Raw genomic sequence first — 20,352 nt, forward strand, 5'->3', positions numbered from 1 at the left:
GCATGGTTGGTTGCCCCGTAACCCCTATTCCCCTGGCACTGGAGGGGGGTAGCGGCAAGACCATGGCGGATAAGGAGGGAGTGAATGGGGGGTTGTTCACCATAGTGCCTAAAGGACGGCGGGTAGTAAACCTCCTTTCTTGGAACATTGCGGGGCTAAAAAGGAAGTTAGAAATTCCAGAGTGGCACACGTTCATTGAGAGGTTTGATGTTTTCCTGTTTCAGGAAACCTGGAGTCTATTGCCATTATACAAATCGGGGTATATCACCCACTTTTTGCCAGCAGTAAGCAAGGGAAAGGGTAGACCAGCGGGTGGCCTCTTGGTCTGGATTAAAATAGAACTGGATTGGGTGGTTACACGCCACAATTTGGAGTGTAATGATATACTCCACCTCTCCTCTAGAGGAAAGGTGGAGGGTAGTAGGTTTGACCTTTTCAATGTTTACGCTAGAGGGGCACCTGGGGACTCTGCCTCTCTGACTTTAACAGCTCTGGACTCTGTCCTAGCTAATTGCCCTTCATCAGCAAAAATCATTGTGGGGGGTGATTTCAATTGCACGTTTGAACCCCTCCTCTGAGATGACCCCCTGGGTATTGAAGAGGAGGATTCAAAATGGTCCATTCCAAACTTATCCTTGCCCCCCATTAGGAAATGGTCAGCTAGGGCAATCCAAATCAATGCACTGACTAGGGACCACAAGTTAAGAGCCCTCAATGGCAGGACTATATCTGATCAGGCAGGGGCACTGACCTTCAACAGACTTACTGGGCCGTCCCGAATTGACTACATCCTAATGGATGTTAGCTTTTGGGCAGACCTTATTGACATGGAAGTCCTCCCAAGTCAGGACAGCGACCACAATCCCCTGTGTTGTAAGTTTAACTGGGGTACCCTTAAAGATAGGAGAGGGAATGCCACCTTAAAAACATCTAAAGAGGTTATCCTATATAACAACAACCGTAGATTGAAATGGGATAAGGCTAATCTCAAGGAGGATGATCTAGGGGCCATAAAATCATTGGTTGAGGGCTTGACTTCTGATTTGGAGGTCTGGGTTGGTGAAAAACAGATTAGTGGGTCCCCATACCCCTCCCTTGACTCAGTTTACAAAACCACAATAGATCATGTCGGTCAATTCTTTACCTCGAAAGGGAAAAGCAATAGGGATACTGTTAAACCCCCCTCTTCAAATAAACCTTGGTTTACAGTCCAGTGTAAGGGCAAAAGAAAAAACCTGACAAAAGACCTGATTTCTGGGGATCCTTTGCTGGTTAGAGCGGCCAGGAAGGATTACCAAAAAGTATTATCACTGGCCAAACGTGAGTGGGAGGAACAGCATTGGCAGGACCTATCCAATGCTGTGAGCAGTAGGAACCCGAACCTTTTCTGGGATCTGATCAATAGAACTAGACCGAGGAAATCGCAACCATTGGCTGCACATATAACCAGTCAGCAATGGTTGGACCATTTCTCATTAAGCATGGGCGGAAAATCCGTTACGCTCGCGGATTTAGCGGATTTTTGGGAAATTCGCAATCCGCGAGATTTGCGAATTTCCCACAAAATCCGCAAATTCGCACGCAGCGGATTGTTTTTGCGGCTCGCGTCGTTGGTGATACAATTTTTGCGGCGCGCGGCGTTTATCATCGTTTGCCGAGTTGTTTTTCTCGATATTTTGCGAGTGCTGCGCCATTTTGGATCTTGCTGTGTGATCCCGCGGGAATTTGGCGAGTGCGATTACGTCATCGCGGCTTGCCAACTTGCACAGCGAGACTTTGTCAACGCGAGTACGGCGAGATCACGTCTCGCGGTACTTCGCAATTGCGAGATTTGAGATGCGGCGAGCAGCAACAATCTCGCAGAAGCGAAAATATCAAATATGCAATTCTGCACAAGAAATCCACCAGCAAGCAGCATAAACCTTCTTGAAATGATGATTTTTATCTGAATAACTCCTTAGGTTGACATTTGCCTGCACTTTTTTAGCGAGGAGTCCATTTTGGGGAGGGGGGGAGGGGGGTGGGAGGAAGGAAGTGCCCCACAGTCTTCAACTTCCTGTTCCTGTCCAACAGGCTCCTCCCAGTGCTTTGTCCATCTCCTGGTCACTTTTCATTTGGATCTGGAGCTGGAAGGATTACTTTTTGTGGATGCTGCTGGATATTTGGATTTGAGGCCTTTTTGACTTTCTTTGGATCACTGTTGGATTAGAAATTTTACAAGTAAGTTTGTTTGGGGCATTAGAGTTGCTGCAACAAAAATTTTGGAATTTTCGATTTTTGGGCTGTTTTGAAGCCTTTTGCCCAGGGGTACTCAGTGGGGGGTGGACTGAGTCTTTCTGTGGGTTGTCTTGAACTTAAACATCATGGAGGGCATGAATGGATTGGGATTGTGCTGATTTTTCAGTGATTTTCGTTTTTTGGGGCTGTACTTGTGGCCTTTTCACCAGGGGTATTTGAGTCTAGCATGGGCCTAGTCTTTCTGTGGGCTGTCTTGAACTTAAACATCATGGAGACCATGGATGGAATGGGATTGTGCTGATTTTGCAGTGTTTTTCGATTTTTGGGGGTGTTCATGGGGAGGGACAGGCCATGTGGCTGGTGGCCATTTTGAGTGCTGCTACAGGCACTGGCCATGTGCTGGGAGAGGCAAGTGGCCATTTTGAATGCAGGCTTTGTTGTTAGGCCTGCAACCATTTTGCCTACTTTTCAACCTTTATGCCCAGGGGTAGTGAGTCTTGCATGGGCCTAGTCTTTCTGTGGGTTGTCTTGAATTTAAACATCATGGAGGGCATGGATGGATTGGGATTGTGCTGATTTTTCAGTGATTTTCGTTTTTTGGGCCTGTACTTGTGGCCTTTTCACCAGGGGTATTTGAGTCTAGCATGGGCCTAGTCTTTCTGTGGGCTGTCTTGAACTTAAACATCATGGAGGGCATGGATGGATTGGGATTGTGCTGATTTTTCAGTAATTTTCGTTTTTTGGGGCTGTACTTGTGGCCTTTTCACCAGGGGTATTTGAGTCTAGCATGGGCCTAGTCTTCTGTGGGCTGTCTTGAACTTAAACATCATGGAGGCCATGGATGGAATGGGATTGTGCTGATTTTGCAGTGTTTTTCGATTTTTGGGGGTGTTCATGGGGAGGGACAGGCCATGTGTCTGGTGGCCATTTTGAGTGCTGCTACAGGCACTGGCCATGTGCTGGGAGAGGCAAGTGGCCATTTTGAATGCAGGCTTTGTTGTTAGGCCTGCAACCATTTTGCCTACGTTTCAACCTTTATGCCCAGGGGTAGTGAGTCTTGCATGGGCCTAGTCTTTCTGTGGGTTGTCTTGAATTTAAACATCATGGAGGGCATGGATGGATTGGGATTGTGCGGATTTTTCAGTGATTTTCATTTTTTGGGCCTGTACTTGTGGCCTTTTCACCAGGGGTATTTGAGTCTAGCATGGGCCTAGTCTTTCTGTGGGCTGTCTTGAACTTAAACATCATGGAGGGCATGGATGGATTGGGATTGTGCTGATTTTTCAGTGATTTTCGTTTTTTGGGCCTGTACTTGTGGCCTTTTCACCAGGGGTATTTGAGTCTAGCATGGGCCTAGTCTTTCTGTGGGCTGTCTTGAACTTAAACATCATGGAGGGCATGGATGGATTGGGATTGTGCTGATTTTTCAGTGATTTTCGTTTTTTGGGGCTGTACTTGTGGCCTTTTCACCAGGGGTATTTGAGTCTAGCATGGGCCTAGTCTTTCTGTGGGCTGTCTTGAACTTAAACATCATGGAGGCCATGGATGGAATGGGATTGTGCTGATTTTGCAGTGTTTTTCGATTTTTGGGGGTGTTCATGGGGAGGGACAGGCCATGTGTCTGGTGGCCATTTTGAGTGCTGCTACAGGCACTGGCCATGTGCTGGGAGAGGCAAGTGGCCATTTTGAATGCAGGCTTTGTTGTTAGGCCTGCAACCATTTTGCCTACGTTTCAACCTTTATGCCCAGGGGTAGTGAGTCTTGCATGGGCCTAGTCTTTCTGTGGGTTGTCTTGAATTTAAACATCATGGAGGGCATGGATGGATTGGGATTGTGCGGATTTTTCAGTGATTTTCATTTTTTGGGCCTGTACTTGTGGCCTTTTCACCAGGGGTATTTGAGTCTAGCATGGGCCTAGTCTTTCTGTGGGCTGTCTTGAACTTAAACATCATGGAGGGCATGGATGGATTGGGATTGTGCTGAATTTTCAGTGATTTTCGTTTTTTGGGGCTGTACTTGTGGCCTTTTCACCAGGGGTATTTGAGTCTAGCATGGGCCTAGTCTTTCTGTGGGCTGCCTTGAACTTAAACATCATGGAGGGCATGGATGGATTGGGATTGTGCTGATTTTTCAGTGATTTTCGTTTTTTGGGGCTGTACTTGTGGCCTTTTCACCAGGGCAGGGTATTTGAGTCTAGCATGGGCCTAGTCTTTCTGTGGGCTGTCTTGAACTTAAACATCATGGAGGGCATGGATGGAATGGGATTGTGCTGATTTTGCAGTTTTTTTTCGATTTTTTTGTGGTGTATAACTGAACTGATGTTCCTCTGTCTTCCATTGTTTTTAGGTGCACAAGACTCAAGAGAACCACCAGTGCCAGGAAGAAGTCCTGCAGCGGTGTGTGTGTGCAGCATAACGTCACGCGACGTCACGTCTGGCCTCAGACAACTCTACAATTCGTGCAACTGCGGCCTGCTGTCTGACCTGCTCTGAAGAAGATGGCCCCAAAAAAAGTTCTCCGTAGCTCCTCTAGCAAGAAAGTTGCTAGTAAGGAGCAGAAGAAGCAAGTTACCAAGGAGGCTGGTGTGCCACCGCCACGTTTTTTGGGAGCAAAAAAAAAAGTACGCCTGCAGCAGCAGGATCTGCTGGGGACCAAGCTGGGAGCAGCACCCCTGCTCCATTGGGTTCAGTGCCTCCACCACCACGCCAACTTAAGTCAAAGCCCTTGAGTGCTTCAGAGGCAGTCAGTGTACTTCTCCAATCACCATCGACCAGTGATGTTGGCTCATCGCAAGAAAGTAGCAGCAATGTCCCTGAATCAACACAGGTTGTTGTAACTCATCTGACAAGTGTTGAAAAACCACAGCCGCAACAACAACACCATGTGCAAGTACACTCCCAAGTACATGTGGAAGGAGAGGCAGCAAAAGGAGATGCGCAAGCAAAGGTGCATGGAGGTTCACAAGTGCTCACAATAGTTGTTCCTACCGAAGTAGGGGCACATCAGGAAATCGACAATGAAGCCGAGGTATTGGAAGCCACTCCTCCTGATGATCATTCATTGTCTTCCACATCCCTAGCAAGGAAAAGATCAAGGGGGGTGTCTACATCTTCTTCAAGCCCACCTCCTTCTGATGCAAGTGATCCGTCTTGGGAACCACAACTGCGGTCTGACAGTGAGGCACATCATGATCTGACAAAGGTACCTACGCGGCGGCTGCTGCTAGTTACCGCTGAAAGCCTTTGTTCTTAAAGATTGGTCTCGTCCTGCAATGTCCGGAGTAGAGTGGTGAATTAACAACCTACTACCGGCTAGAGTATTCATTTTCTGATTCTACCCAAATAGCGGAGCGTAGTGGCGGTCGCAAACACACGTTGCCGTTATATTGTTTATAGAAGCTTATATGAAAAAGTGTACACCAACGTTTTTGCGTCTCCGTGTTTAAAGAGAATTCTAAATATTTTAAGGGAAAGAACTTTACTTGATCGAGTGACAATTAGTGGAGTTACTCTACAAACTCTTTTAAGGTTTTTCCAGACAAACGACTTGTGAAGTACTCAAAGATTGATTTAGAGGAACAAGTCAATAGTTTGGGGGGGTCATTTACAAAAGTTCATCTCCACATGATATGGAAGCTGGACTGATATTCTTGTATGCTTGCTGGAGGAATGTGTACAGCCTCTCAAGATCCCTTGTCCCTGCTGACCCCAACCCTTCCCCGGTCTCTTTTCATTATTTATCCCTCGCCTGATGGTTCGAACCCCCTGTGTATCATTTCAGGGTGTTGGTAACATCAGGAGGTGGACCCCTTTGTTCATCGATCGGATCCTGTGGAGCAGGCCCTGACAGAATTACGTGCCCACTATATATGCTCCACCTGATACGATTGTTGAACAAACATGGCTACCCTTGAGGAAGTGTTACAAGCACTGGTGTTAGTTCAACAGGAGTTGGCAGCCTCTAGAGTAGAAGCTACAGCCTTAAGGGAAAGAGTGGATAGGTTAGCTGGCAACCCCTTTGATGCTGCTACACTTAATCCCCGTATCCAAGTAACGGTACCTCCTCCTATACCGTTGGCAAGTCCTGAGAGGTACTCGGGGGATTCGTCTAAGACACAGATATTTCTTACACAGATCATGATGCATTTTTCTTGCAAACCTGCGTCTTTTCCCAACCACCATTCACGAGTAGCATTTGCAATCTCGTATATGATAGGTGATGCAGCAAGTTGGGCTGTCCCACTTGTAAGGAGGGATGACGCTATTCTTTCAGATTGGGGGGCCTTCAGAACCGAGTTTGAGAGGGTGTTTGATAGACGGGCCACTACATTCAGGGCTGACAAGGAATTGATGGAGTTAAGACAGGGACGTAATGAATTGATTACCTGTTTAACGTCCTTTAACAGATTGGTGGCAGAGTCCTCCTGGCCTGAAGAGAAACAGATGTCCATTTATTATCAAGGGCTGCGGGATGGGATGAAGGATGTCATAGCACAAATAGACCCCCAACCTACTACATGTGCTGGAATGATCAACCTTTCCTTACGGCTTGATGGTAGGATGTCAGAGAGATCGGGGGACAAGAGAAAATGGGACAGAGGACCTCATTGGCCTGAGTACCCTAGTAAGAAGGGGCCGTCATCAGTAGGTGAAGGCCATGAACCCATGGAGATAGGAGCTGTGAGGGCACCCTTAACCAGAGAAGAGAAAGAAACCCGTAGAACCCAGGGGCTGTGTATGTATTGCGGGAGGAAAGGCCATTACGTGAGGGAATGTCCTTCTAAGCCAAAAAGTTCAGGGAGTTGGGTTAAGAAAAGATTGGCGGTGTCTAGCACGGAGTCATTCAGCAAAGATAATGAAGAAAGGAATGACCAGGCTCCCTTAAAGCTTCCTTCTTTGGTTTGTGAGGTTCTACAAGATTCTGTATCCCACATCGTTTTGTCCATGTGTCTGGAAAGTCAGCTAGTGGTCCATCAAGTGTTGGTGATGATTGACTCTGGGGCCACTGCCAATTTCATAGACAGTGGGTTGGTAACATCTCTGAATCTGAAACGCATACCCAGACTACACCCAGAAGAAGTGTGGGCGGTAGATGGGAAACCCTTAAAATCTGGAATGATCACAGAACAGACAGATGAGGTGTTGTTGGTTGTAGAAGTGCCAGAAGGGGAACATCGGGACAAGTTAATCCTAAACATAATCGAGGCTCCACAATACGAGGTGATTTTGGGTATGCCCTGGCTTTCGTATCATAACCCTGATATTGATTGGAAGGAGAAAAGGCTGAGGTTTCCCTCACCTGAATGTCAGGAACACATGTCGGTACATCCTGTTACTCAGGCGAGAGAGCTGTCTACTCCTTTTCAGGTGGCTACTGCTGCAGAAAAGGAGGTAACATTACCGAGTGCATACCAATCATTTGCGGATGTATTTAGCGATCAGCTGGCGAATGAACTACCCCCTCATCGTGTATACGATTGTTGTATTGATATGGTTGAAGGAGCCCTGATGCCCACTTGTCGTGTGTATGCATTATCTGTGCCTGAAACCAAGCACCTCAAGGAGTACCTCACACATTATCAAGCTATAGGCTTTATCCGCCCTTCCAAGTCCCCTGCAGCCTCTCCTTTATTTTTCATAGCGAAAGCTAATGGGGAATTGAGGGCTTGTGTTGATTACAGAATGCTGAATAAAAACACTGTCCGTAACAGGTACCCTCTCCCCCTTATTCCGGTGCTACTGGATCAAGTACGGAAGGCCTGCATTTATACAAAGTTAGATCTTCGGGGGGCATATCACCTTGTGAGAATGAGGGAGGGCGATGAATGGAAGACGGCCTTTAAAACATGTTACGGATTGTTTGAATATACCGTTATGCCTTTTGGACTGTGTAACGCCCCGGCCGCCTTCCAGTACTTCCTGAATGATGTTTTGAGGGATCTGGTAGACATCAGTGTGGTTGTCTACATTGACGACATCCTGATTTATTCTTGTGATGTAGGGATTCACCACGACCATGTGACACAGGTTTTACAAAGACTGAGAGAGAACAAATTGTTTTGTAAGCTTAGTAAATGCGAGTTTGGTGTGACTACTGTGGAGTTCCTGGGGGTCATGCTATGTCCTGATGGGTTGCAGATGGCTGAAAGAAAGGTGCAAGCAGTACAGTCCTGGCCCACACCGAAAACAGTGAAAGAAGTCCAATGTTTCCTGGGTTTTGCGAACTATTATAGGAGATTTATAGATGGCTTTTCACGCATAGCTGCACCTCTTTCTCGTCTTTTAAGAAAAGGGGTGGTGTATTGTTGGTCGCAGGAAGCGGAGGTTGCTTTTACTCATCTCAAGAGTGCGTTTGTTACCGCTCCCATATTAGCACATCCGCAACCTGAGTTACCGTATGTTGTGGAGGCAGATGCCTCGGATGAGGCAGTAGGGGCTATTTTGTCCCAGAGACATGTACAAACAGGACAACTCCATCCGGTGGCGTACCTATCCAAAAAGCTGAGTCAAGCAGAGAGAAACTACACTATTGCAGAAAAAGAACTACTTGCGATAAAAAAGGCCTTCCAGGAATGGCGACAGTATCTTTGGGGGGCCCTATATCCTGTGACTGTGTTCTCAGACCACCGTAATCTGCAATACATGAGAACAGCTAGACATTTGTCACAGAGGCAGATGCGGTGGATGCTGTTTTTTGCGGAATACAATTTTCTGATAACTTTCCGTCTATGTGCTGAAAACAGGAAGGCGGATACGTTGTCACGCTTGGGTGATACCTTGGAGGTAAAGGCTGATCCTCCAATGGATGCCATCATTGAACCTAGCAAAGTGATCTGTGTACTCAATGCGGATGTATTCCTAGAGACAATCAAAGGACAAAAGACCGAGGCGGCCTGGAGGTTGTGGAGTAGTAAAGACACCAGACGGTCCCTCGTCCGTGGTCTGCCTTTCGTAGTAAACAAATTATTCTTGCCTACCATGGAAAGCAGGAAAAAGGCTTTCGAGTGGTGTCACTCTTCACCAATGTCTGGTCATCAAGGCATAAAGAAATCAGTGCTCTTGGTTCAGAGACAGTTCTGGTGGGATACCTTGTCCAGAGACGTAACTCTTTGGGTGGGTCAGTGTGAGGTGTGTGCACGTGCAAAGACATTGCAGTGTCAGAGCAAGGGGAAACTTATGCCATTACCCACACCGAAGAAACCATGGCAGAGTATCAGTATGGATTTTATCACAGGGCTGCCTTCTGATCATGGACATACAGCTGTGCTGGTGGTAGTAGACAGCCTTACGAAAATGGGACATTTTATACCATGCAGGAACCTCCCCACGGCTGGTCAAACAGCACAGCTGCTTTTGTCTAATGTTTTCCGTTTCCATGGAATCCCTGAAGTCATCATTTCGGACAGAGGTCCTCAGTTCATTGCAAGCTTTTGGAAGTCATGGTGTTTAGCATTAAAGATCAAAGCCTCTTTGTCAACCAGTTTCCATCCCCAGACGGATGGTCAGACTGAACGGCTCAATCAGACTCTGAAAAAATATCTACGTTGCTATGCTGCTGAGGCTCATGATTCCTGGGTGTCCTTGTTGTGGCTAGCTGAATTTGCCTATAATAATGCGTGGCATAGTTCATTGGGGGTGTCCCCCTTCTACGCCAAATATGGATTCGATGCCCGGGCATTGCCTATCCCCTTTCCTGGGGAAGTGGGTAATCAGCCTTCGGTGTTGGGTTCGGTCCGTCGTTTACATGCAGTCCAAAAGAAAGTGTCCAGACATTTGGTTCAAGCCAAGCAGGATTACAGGAAATGGGCCGATAAACATCGAGGTGTGGGACCTGTTTACCAGGTGGGGGACAGGGTGTGGTTGTCCACCAAAAACATCAGGTTTAAACTCTGTTCGGTGTTCCACCCTAAATACATTGGTCCGTATGTTGTTTTGAAACAGGTTAACCCTGTGGCATATAAACTGAAACTTCCAGCCTCTCTTCGAATCCACCCGGTATTTCACTGCAGTTTGTTGAAACCGGCTTTGGTTGCTCGACGGAGTGCACCTCCTCCGGTGCTGTGCGATGATGGTCTGGAGTATGTGGTACGCTGCATAAAAGACTCTAAACGTCGCAGAGGCGCGTTGTGGTACTTGGTGGCCTGGAAGGGCTACTCGGCTGAGGACGACTCTTGGGAGCCTTCCGTAAATGTACATGCTCCTGTTGCTGTCAGATTATTTCATCGGAGGTATCCTGCCAAGCCTGGGCCTAGGAGGCGCTAGGTGAGAGGGCATACTGTCAGGTTCCTGCATCACCGCGCCTACCTAATCGTCAGGAACTACATCTCCCATGAACCTTTGCAGGGGGAAGTATGAGGGTGGTGTTTGCAGGAAATGAGTTGCACGTAATTCTGAGTAGGTTCTTAGTGTTTCCCTTGTTGCTGGGTGAAGACCGGCTATCGTCGTGCTGCTGCCGCTCTGAGAAGGGAGCGCTCTAAGACAGTTTCTTCGCTGTGTTAAGGTACTGTAATTTGGATCGCCGCTGGGAGCTCCTGTCTCGTGCGCTTTCCTGCATTGTAGTTTTTGAAGTAATCGTTCTTCTCTGAGAACGCATCGGCGGATGCGTATCAATTTCGAAACCGGCTGCGCTGGGTTTCCTGTCTCACGGAGCTACGCGGCGGCTGCTGCTAGTTACCGCTGAAAGCCTTTGTTCTTAAAGATTGGTCTCGTCCTGCAATGTCCGGAGTAGAGTGGTGAATTAACTACCTACTACCGGCTAGAGTATTCATTTTCTGATTCTACCCAAATAGCGGAGCGTAGTGGCGGTCGCAACCACACGTTGCCGTTATATTGTTTATAGAAGCTTATATGAAAAAGTGTACACCAACGTTTTTGCGTCTCCATGTTTAAAGAGAATTCTAAATATTTTAAAGGAAAGAACTTTACTTGATCGAGTGACAATTAGTGGAGTTACTCTACAAACTCTTTGAAGGTTTTTCCAGACAAACGACTTGTGAAGTACTCAAAGAAAGGAACAAGTCAATAGTTTGGGGGGGTCATTTACAAAAGTTCATCTCCTCATGATATGGAAGCTGGACTGATATTCTTGTATGCTTGCTGGAGGAATGTGTACAGCCTCTCAAGATCCCTTGTCCCTGCTGACCCCAACCCTTCCCCGGTCTCTTTTCATTATTTATCCCTCGCCTGATGGTTCGAACCCCCTGTGTATCATTTCAGGGTGTTGGTAACATCAGGAGGTGGATCCCTTTGTTCATCGATCGGATCCTGTGGAGCAGGCCCTGACAAAATTGACAGTCCCCATTTTTGTACTTTTGCTCTTTGGCTGTTTGGGGGTCTTCTACTCGTTTTCTCCTGAGTTGACGGCTCTGGGGCCATTGCTGGGAAGCTCTAATACCGGATAAAAGTGGTTTGGACCAAATCCCAGGCGGAATTTTTTTTGTGTTTTTGATGACTTGCTTGCCTTTGAGGTGCTCTTAGGGGGGGTTCCGTCTGTTTGTGGGTGAGTTTCGTGGTCTGGGAGCACTGCTGGGACACTCTAATCTTGATTGCATTTGCTTTTCAGGAAATCCGTTGTGGCAACCCCGACTTATGGCCTAGCTACGCAGCGCGTTTGGAACGAAGGCCGAGAAATATTGCAAGTATGAGATTTTGCTTTTGGCCTGTTTGGGGGTGTTATGCTTCTTGGCGGGTGGGTTGGCGGGTCTTGGGGCATTCCTGGGAAGGTCTAATACCGGGTAGAAGTGGTTGGGACAAAATCCTCGCGGAAAAGCCTTTTGGCACTTTTTGTAACTTAGGGTTCGTTAGGGTTAGCCCTAGCAGCAGGATTGCATGTGTTTCGGGGTGTTCTAGATTTTTGCAACTGAGTTCTGGGGTCTTAGAGCACTCGTGAGAATGTGTAATTTTGGTTGCAAGTCATTTGAAGAAAATCCATGGTGGGAAAGGGGGGATTTGGCATAGTTAAAGAAAGCCTTTGCCACTATTCTTAACTTAGAGTTCGTTAGGGTTAGCAGTATTTCTATTGCATGTGTTTGAGTGGGGGGGATTTCGAGTCTTGGAGCGATGCTGGCTATGGATACTTTTGCTTGGTTGCTTGCAAGTGGTTTGAATGCAATCCACGGTGGGTAAGGGGTAATTAGGAAGGGGGTACTTCGGCCTACTTTTACTTTCAAAGTAAGTTTTGTCACCAGTTTTCTGCTAGGCCTCGTTTTTTGAGATTTGATTGGGGGTCTTCTACATTTTTGCGACTGGCTTTAGTAAGGGTCTAGGTGGGAGCACTGCTAGGAAGATCTAATTTTATTCTAAAACACAGTTTACAGTACACCTAGCTTGAGGGGAAAGATCCGCTACATTAATTTGCCCCTACTTATTTATCCTTCAAAAGGTGACTCAGACAGAGTACGCACTTTCAAAAATATTGTACTGTCTACTAGGAAAATCAAATTGTGACTTTTTGCACTCCACAGCCTACATACCTTATATTTATTTATCAGTGGTGTTGTAATATTATATCACTTCCTGTTTTTCGTTGAATAATTACATGCCGGGTTTCAGTCTCTGCAATGGGGAAAAAAGGATGGAGTCAGGCTTCACATTAGCGAGCCACAATTCAGCATCAGGCAGGCAGTGGACAGGGTGTCTTCTGGTGACCAACATCGATGGACGAAGCGTCGGCTGCAATGGAGGAGTGCCGCTAATAAGAGGATTTTTTTTCTGCAGGCAACTTACTTACCACTTCCAACAGGACAACTACAACAACATAGATACAGTATCCCTTGCCTTTTTCTCTGACTGTGACTGCATTTCTTGGATCTCTCTCTGCTTCTAAATTGATCCCTTAACACATCACTTAGTCCACTCCACTATCACATCTGCACCACACATAGTCATTTGTAAGTGCTCCTACGTAATTCACAAGTCGCAGCACACCCCAGCCCGTAGAGGACTGGGATGGCCCCAATGATGAAGCATGTCACCAAGGGGCAACCCTGGTGAGTGAGGGGACACCTAGAAAAAAAGCAATTTCTCCTTTTCTATCTACTATACCTTCCAGACCAACCCCATTGAGTGTTGTTGTGAATGGATTTATAGTGACCAGCAAGGCTCTCAGGTATCTGGCTACAGAGACATTATGTTGAATATAGTTATCAATAATTCCACACACGCCCTGTACTGTCGCATTCTTTCTTCCACAGTTGTCGAAAGTACTACTTACTTTTCACTGACATGCATGCAGTAGTGCATGCACTTTCAAAGATTGATGGATAGGTTTGTACCCAAAGAATTGTTTATGTTCAATTGTTTGTCTATGCTGTGCTTTTTTTACAGGGTGTCTTCTGGTGACCAACATCGATGGACGAAGCGTCGGCTGCAATGGAGGAGTGCCGCTAATAAGAGGATTTTTTTCTGCAGGCAACTTACTTACCACTTCCAACAGGACAACTACAACAACATAGATACAGTATCCCTTGCCTTTTTCTCTGACTGTGACTGCATTTCTTGGATCTCTCTCTGCTTCTAAATTGATCCCTTAACACATCACTTAGTCCACTCCACTATCACATCTGCACCACACATAGTCATTTGTAAGTGCTCCTACGTAATTCGCAAGTCGCAGCACGCCCCAGCCCGTAGAGGACTGGGATGGCCCCAATGATGAAGCATGTCACCAAGGGGCAACCCTGGTGAGTGAGGGGACACCTAGAAAAAAAGCAATTTCTCCTTTTCTATCTACTATACTGATGTAAATAATTAATTTACTCTCTTAATTTCTATGCAGGTAAGTACGTAATTAATGATAACTCAATCAGAATGAAGGAAAACAGAGTCCGTGGTGTAAGAGTTTCTAAGGGTTTTATTCCTCATAAAGGAATCAGGATATCATGTTCTGACCACCACACAGGGTGTCAGAAGGGATAGATGAGCGCGCTGTCGTTTATTGACAATACATAGCTTATATACTTGATTTACATCATAATGTTCAATGTAAGAGGCGTAACAGCTGAGAGAAGACAAGATAACAGTATACACGTGGTGCTAGTACATCATCAAGAGGCGTAAACTAGGCGTAAAACTAGGCGTGTGTGCTAGAAACGTCACTGATAGGTGACGCAGGGGGGTGGCACCAAGGGGTGGTGCTAACAGAATGTTGCAATGTCAGCAGAAATCGGAAGCTTGGATGCGCGCGCCGCTGCATGACGTGTGATAGACGGGGTGCAGGGGACTTGACATTTACACTGACGGAAAGAGACAGAAGTCTGGCATGTCAGATCAACTTGTGCTTCTATCATATCTGATATCTGATGTTTAGGAACTAAGCTATCTGGGCAGAAAGGTCTCTAGAGCAGAAGCTATTCTATACTTGCTGTGAGTGCGTGTATAAGCGTCTGAGTGTCTGTATGAGAAGCGTGGGGGCATGGGGCCTTCCATGGAAGCATGGCAACAGAGGCTATGAATTACTTGCATAAAGACAGGTTGGCCCTTTAGCCCTGTAGCTGAGGAAGGATGTTTACTGAAACTAGCAGGCTGGAATGTATCTTCGGGGAGGAAAACAGATAACTCGAAGGTTATAGTCAATCTTGGCAGGCAGCAGGCTGAGCTGAGCACGGAGGGCCGCGCTAGAAGTAAGTCAGAGTTCACGGGTACGGGGGCTGCTTGGGCAGAGGCCCTCGCAGTCAGAAGCCAGAAAAGAGGCTCGATGGCAGAGATTCAGGGCCTACGTTCAGCTAGGCTGAAAAACGTAGGAATACACTTCAAAAAGACGTTGGCATAGCATACTTAGGAACGGACCATCAAACTCATTCATGGTGGGTCTGAAAGAGGACAAGTTAACGTTGGACGCAAATGTATTTGCGTCTTCATAGCTGGTACAGGAGGGAAGTTACATGCACTTTTAACTCGTACATGGAGTCGGTGGGGTACTCGCTAGGGAACACGACATGACCATAAAATTTATATTACCTCAATACCTTCCAGACCAACCCCATTGAGTGTTGTTGTGAATGGATTTATAGTGACCAGCAAGGCTCTCAGGTATCTGGCTACAGAGACCTTATGTTGAATATAGTTATCAATATTTCCACCCACGCCCTGTACTGTCGCATTCTTTCTTCCACAGTTGTCGAAAGTACTACTTACTTTTAACTGACATGCATGCAGTAGTGCATGCACTTTCAAAGATTGATGGATAGGTTTGTACCCAAAGATTTGTTTATGTTCACAATTGTTTGTCCATGCTGTGCTATTTTTTCTTGTCTCCCAAAACCTTTCCCAAAAACCCCCGTACCCATCCATTTTTCAAACCCTAACACTCTTCCCCCGGGCTGTGTGGTTTTGATTGATGTGTGACTAAATTACAGCAATAAATCCACACACTTGCTGGGGAGGATAAGGTGATAGCAACAGGCTGGTGAAGAAATCCGAGGATATATTCTTACTCTGCTTGACAAAGACCCATGGCTAATGTCGAAGAACTTCAACCGAATTAGTTATACTTTAACATTTGTTAGGCTACAATGTGGCACTGTTCTAGTGTACTGTCACCTGCTATATTCTGTATTGTACCGTTGTATTGCTCAGGAGGACAAACCAGATTTCATTTTCTTTTTTTTCATAGGCAAGCAACTGCCACTGTGACACACCACTAGTACCACCGCTATGAGGAAATTTTATCCGCCCAGGATTGCCAACCTTATTTGCTGTTTCCCGTGGAGCCAGCCCTGGGCCTAGCCCTACTTGCAAACAGAAATTACAGGTAAGATAGGCGTTTGGTTGGAGGTAGTATAATGGAGTATTAGGAGAGACGAGAGATTTGATTGACGGTAGTACTACTAAAGTCCTAGGACTATTCAGGAAAACAAACTTACTGTTATGTTAAACCCCCACCCACCAGACTCAAAAGCAGTAAAAAACAGGTATGGTCAGATAAAGTTTCAAAAAGTATATTTTTATAGCCCTAACAAAAGAATCTCCCGCAAGACCCTCCCTAACCCCAACGATTGTCTTTCAAAAGTCCCCAAAAATCCCAACTCCCAATTCCCACCCCCCAAAAGTCTCTAAAAAAGGGGCAAGGGACACTATGGCAGGGTGCTGTTGGAATTAGCAGCCAGGGCATCATGCTCCTTGCGGAGGGTGGCAAGTTCGAAGCGGAGGCCCTCCACCACGTTCTTATAGTTATGGACCTCCTGCTCCAGGTAGGACAGTCTGAGGGATAAGCGGCGCCGGTGTGCCTTGCAAATCCTGTGAGGGGCAGCTGCTTTTTTTGCTGCTGGGCGGTGGCGTTTGGCTTTGGTAGCCCGGCTCCGTACCGCTGGAGCACTGCGCTGGCTGGCAGCCCGCACGGAGGAGGATGCAGCTGTCCCAGTGGACGTTGTTGTTGTACCAGACTGCGTCTCCTCCTCCTCCAGGGCCACCAGCCGCCGATATTCAGCAACAGTGGCATCCAGCCTCCGTTGCCGGGCCATTCGAGCCAGCTCCTTCCTCCTTGATGGTGTCTTGGATTTGGAAGGAGCAACTACATGAAAAAAGAAAGACATAGTCTGTAACCAATGCTCCTTAAGATTAACACAAAATGATTGAGCAGAAAGTTGTCACAGTACAAGTAGCAAATTGAAAGCACAGTACATAACTATTGAGGACAGTATCTATGTAACCTCCGACTTCTTCATCCTTGCTCTAACATTAGTGGGAGTTTAAGGAACAAATTCTACGAGCACTATGGACTTCTATTACAGTCGACTATGACAGTACACCACTCCTATTCTTCTTCTTCTCTCTTGTTTAGGAAAATTGGTACGTTATCTTATGCAAGCCGGCATAATGCCAGCGCAGTGAACTTGCACCCGAGAAAAACAGACGCACACCATGGTGAGTGAGACAGACTTGCTTTACTGTACCGGTCCAGTACATGCAGGTGGTGAAGCTCTTACTTTTCTATTACGGGTGGCACTGAGAATACTCTGTTAAAAGGGCTACTGCTTAATTAATTTAGCTTTCACCCTACAGTGCAAATGAGTATTAGAAAAGGAAAATGAAGAAGCTAAATTATCTGATTATCTATCACTTCACATGGGATGTATTTGATGACATATGGGATGACTTTAGGTGCTTTGCTTATTATTGAGTGAACAGTGATACCCCCACACATGAATGACGTACTACTACTAAACTAAAGTTATTAAGGGAGGTAGGGAGTGTCCACCGTAATAACCGGATATATGCTGTGCTTGCAGTTGCAATACAAACTACTGCTACTATTCATGGTAGTCTTTGGACAACGTTACAACTTCTTTTCCTTGCCTTTCCTACACTGGAACGGACGTGCGGGTGCGGTGTTACATGCTCTTCAAAGTAACACTTAGTTCATCCAGTGACCGTCTACTCTCTCTAGATACACATATGCTATCTAAGAGTCAGATAGTACCATGAATGATCCAGGCATCCATCCATTCAAAGTATATTGCACACATACAGTTTCTGTCTCACCCACCCAGGCTGTTCTCCTTCCACCCATCCTTGCTTCATCATTCACCCAGCCATGCACCATACCATTTTCTTACCTTCCCAGCCACCTCGGGGACCAAGCAAACACATATCATTCTTCTTTGCCAGTCATCATTACATTTCTCGTGCTTCCACACTTACTTACACCCTTCTTTCGCTTTTCGTTCATCCCATCCATCAAGTTCACCTCAGATCTGATTGGGATTCTTCTCGCCAAAAACTTCACAGCTAAGTCGAAGTACATTTAGAGGAGGCTACTACCTGCTTTTTTTATAATACACCCGTGCAGAAAGCACACTCTGCAGTCTTCAATCTCAATGACTAAGGAATGTATAGCTTACCTCTGCCCGCCACCACCGTGTGAACCCTCACAGGCATGTCCTTGTCCGGCACTTGCACCGCCTCCTCCCCAGAGTTGTCCTCCTCGTCCAATGCCACCACCACCTCCGCGCTGGCCCCGTCTCCATATGTTCCACCTACAAAGTACATTTAATAATGTTAGAATACACCACTCACTACTATATAATATTTGGTCTAGGAGGAAGAAAGAAATGTGAAAAAAAGTGTACAATTTAATAATTTTTGACTGTGTACTCTAGAGTAAAAATGTCCCTTTTTCCAGGGAAGGCTGTTGTCTTGCTGCACTTTTTGGCACAACTGATGAATGTTTGCTTTTTACTTTTTAACACGCACCACTTTTTCTCCTAACAGACAGAACCTTGACTTCTAAGAACACGAGCAGGATCAAGTTCAAACCAGGTGAGAGCTCGGCTCGACCACAAGAAATGTGTGCAATTAATCGTCAGCACTAAGCACTTTTCCATTTTCAGTTACACGTTCACTTTTATGACAAACTTGAATTTAATAAATGTGTTTACTTTTAATAAAGCTTTTAAACTTAAATAGACTCTGTGGTTTTTGGTCCTCCAGACTAGAGTGGATGAGCTAAAGGTTTTCGAATTTTTGCAAGCATGAGTCCGTGCCTCTGCCATCGGTGACTTTGGGAGCTAAATGACTCTGCCACACTATCTAGTCAGTAAGGAGATTGGGGGTTCAACTACAAAGTCTGTTATCACTGAGGTATGTGGAAAGTCTAACAGTTACAGCACCTATTATAATTGATAAGCTAAGCGATGCATTATTTAGTGTCCATAGTTCTGTTTGTGCTGATTTGTCCCTGCAACAGTAGTAGAATGGATTGTGCTCCTATCCAAACCAAAAGTAAAGTAGTATCTTATTCTTTCTTGGTGGTGGTCATTCACCTTTTTATTGTTGGCAATGGTCAAAGCATAAACATTTAGAATACTTGAAAAGACATTATGGACAATCCCAGAGGACTGCACTCAGTGCATAGAGCTATTGCTGACTAGAATGGGAGTCCAATGGAAATGCCAAATGTGCAATCTTAGTTAGCTACACAGACAGACTAATAAGAATAATCTAGTAATACCACACGGAGTCATAGTCGAGGCAGGATAAGAATTTAGATCCTGTCTACAAGAAGATCAAAGACGATTTAGAAAAAATCGAATGAGGAACGCTAGGAAAAAATAAGTACTCTATATTAAAATTAAAACTTACTGGGGCCAGCAAAGGAGCCCTCGACTGCCCGGTCCTGGCCTGCATCGACAACAGCACCCTCCTCCTCCTCCTCCTGTGTCCTCCTCTTGCCCCTGGGGGAAGCTGATGTACAACATGAAAGAAAGAAAAACAGAAAACATGGATGATATTTCTCAACCAAATCAAACATTTCAAAAGAACTAACAAAGTAACAAAATATTTTTGCGAAATAGCAAATAGGGAACGACTCCACGGGATATATTATTGACCAATCTCATGTGGTCGACTACGTCATTACTTTAGTATTGCTTGATTTGCGGACCGTCGAATTGGAAACTACCCTATGTAACTCACTAAACAAAGTACTAAAAAGGTTTGCCTAGGATTGGCAGGCGATTTACAAAAGGGGGTGGTGATGAACAGAGTGTCTGAATTGAGCAGACCACCCTTACCCAGTCCAAAGATCAGGGCTTGATCCATCACCGTTATTTATCTCACTGCCCCATCCCAGCTCAGAACCTGGCTATATGCAAATCAGTCTGTCCCTGGCCCAGTGCATCATGGGAACAGGGCAGACTAAACTAACAAGCCAATTCTTTACCAGAAAGGAGACAAGCTACCGGGATTGGCAGGCAGCAGTCCGCAGCACGCAAAGTGACAGCCAAAGTCCATCGTGATTGAAGATCAGCGACAACACTAAAGTTTCCTACTACATTCACCAGTCATTAAAATACTCAAACTATTAATCCACCACCACTATTTCTTCTTATCGCCATGTGTACAAAGGAAGGACTGGACTTGAGTCTGTAGGGGCTGATTTAGAAGGCCCTTGCGGCTCTTTTGCTCCATTGTTGCGTGACTTTTGTGACGCAGCGACAGCACAAAAGAGGCGCAATGGTGCGGCGTATATTAACAACGTGACGCATATGGGAGATGCATCACGTTGTAAAGCCCTGCGCCAATAGGGGGCGTTCCGGCGCAAGGGAGGGCGTTCCTGCGCAGGATCGCATCCTAAAAGTGGCTGAGGGAAATCTACAAGATTTCAATCAGTCACTTT

General features: G+C 46.0%; 1 protein-coding gene across 1 annotated transcript in view; it reads right to left on the reverse strand.

Moving 5' to 3' along the window:
- Positions 1 to 20,352, reverse strand: part of LOC147703657 (uncharacterized) — a 742,215-nt gene that overhangs the window by 593,898 nt on the left and 127,965 nt on the right. The window lies entirely within an intron of this gene.

Source organism: Lissotriton vulgaris, chromosome 7 (assembly GCF_964263255.1).
Source record: "Lissotriton vulgaris chromosome 7, aLisVul1.2, whole genome shotgun sequence".
Taxonomy (NCBI): domain Eukaryota; kingdom Metazoa; phylum Chordata; class Amphibia; order Caudata; family Salamandridae; genus Lissotriton; species Lissotriton vulgaris.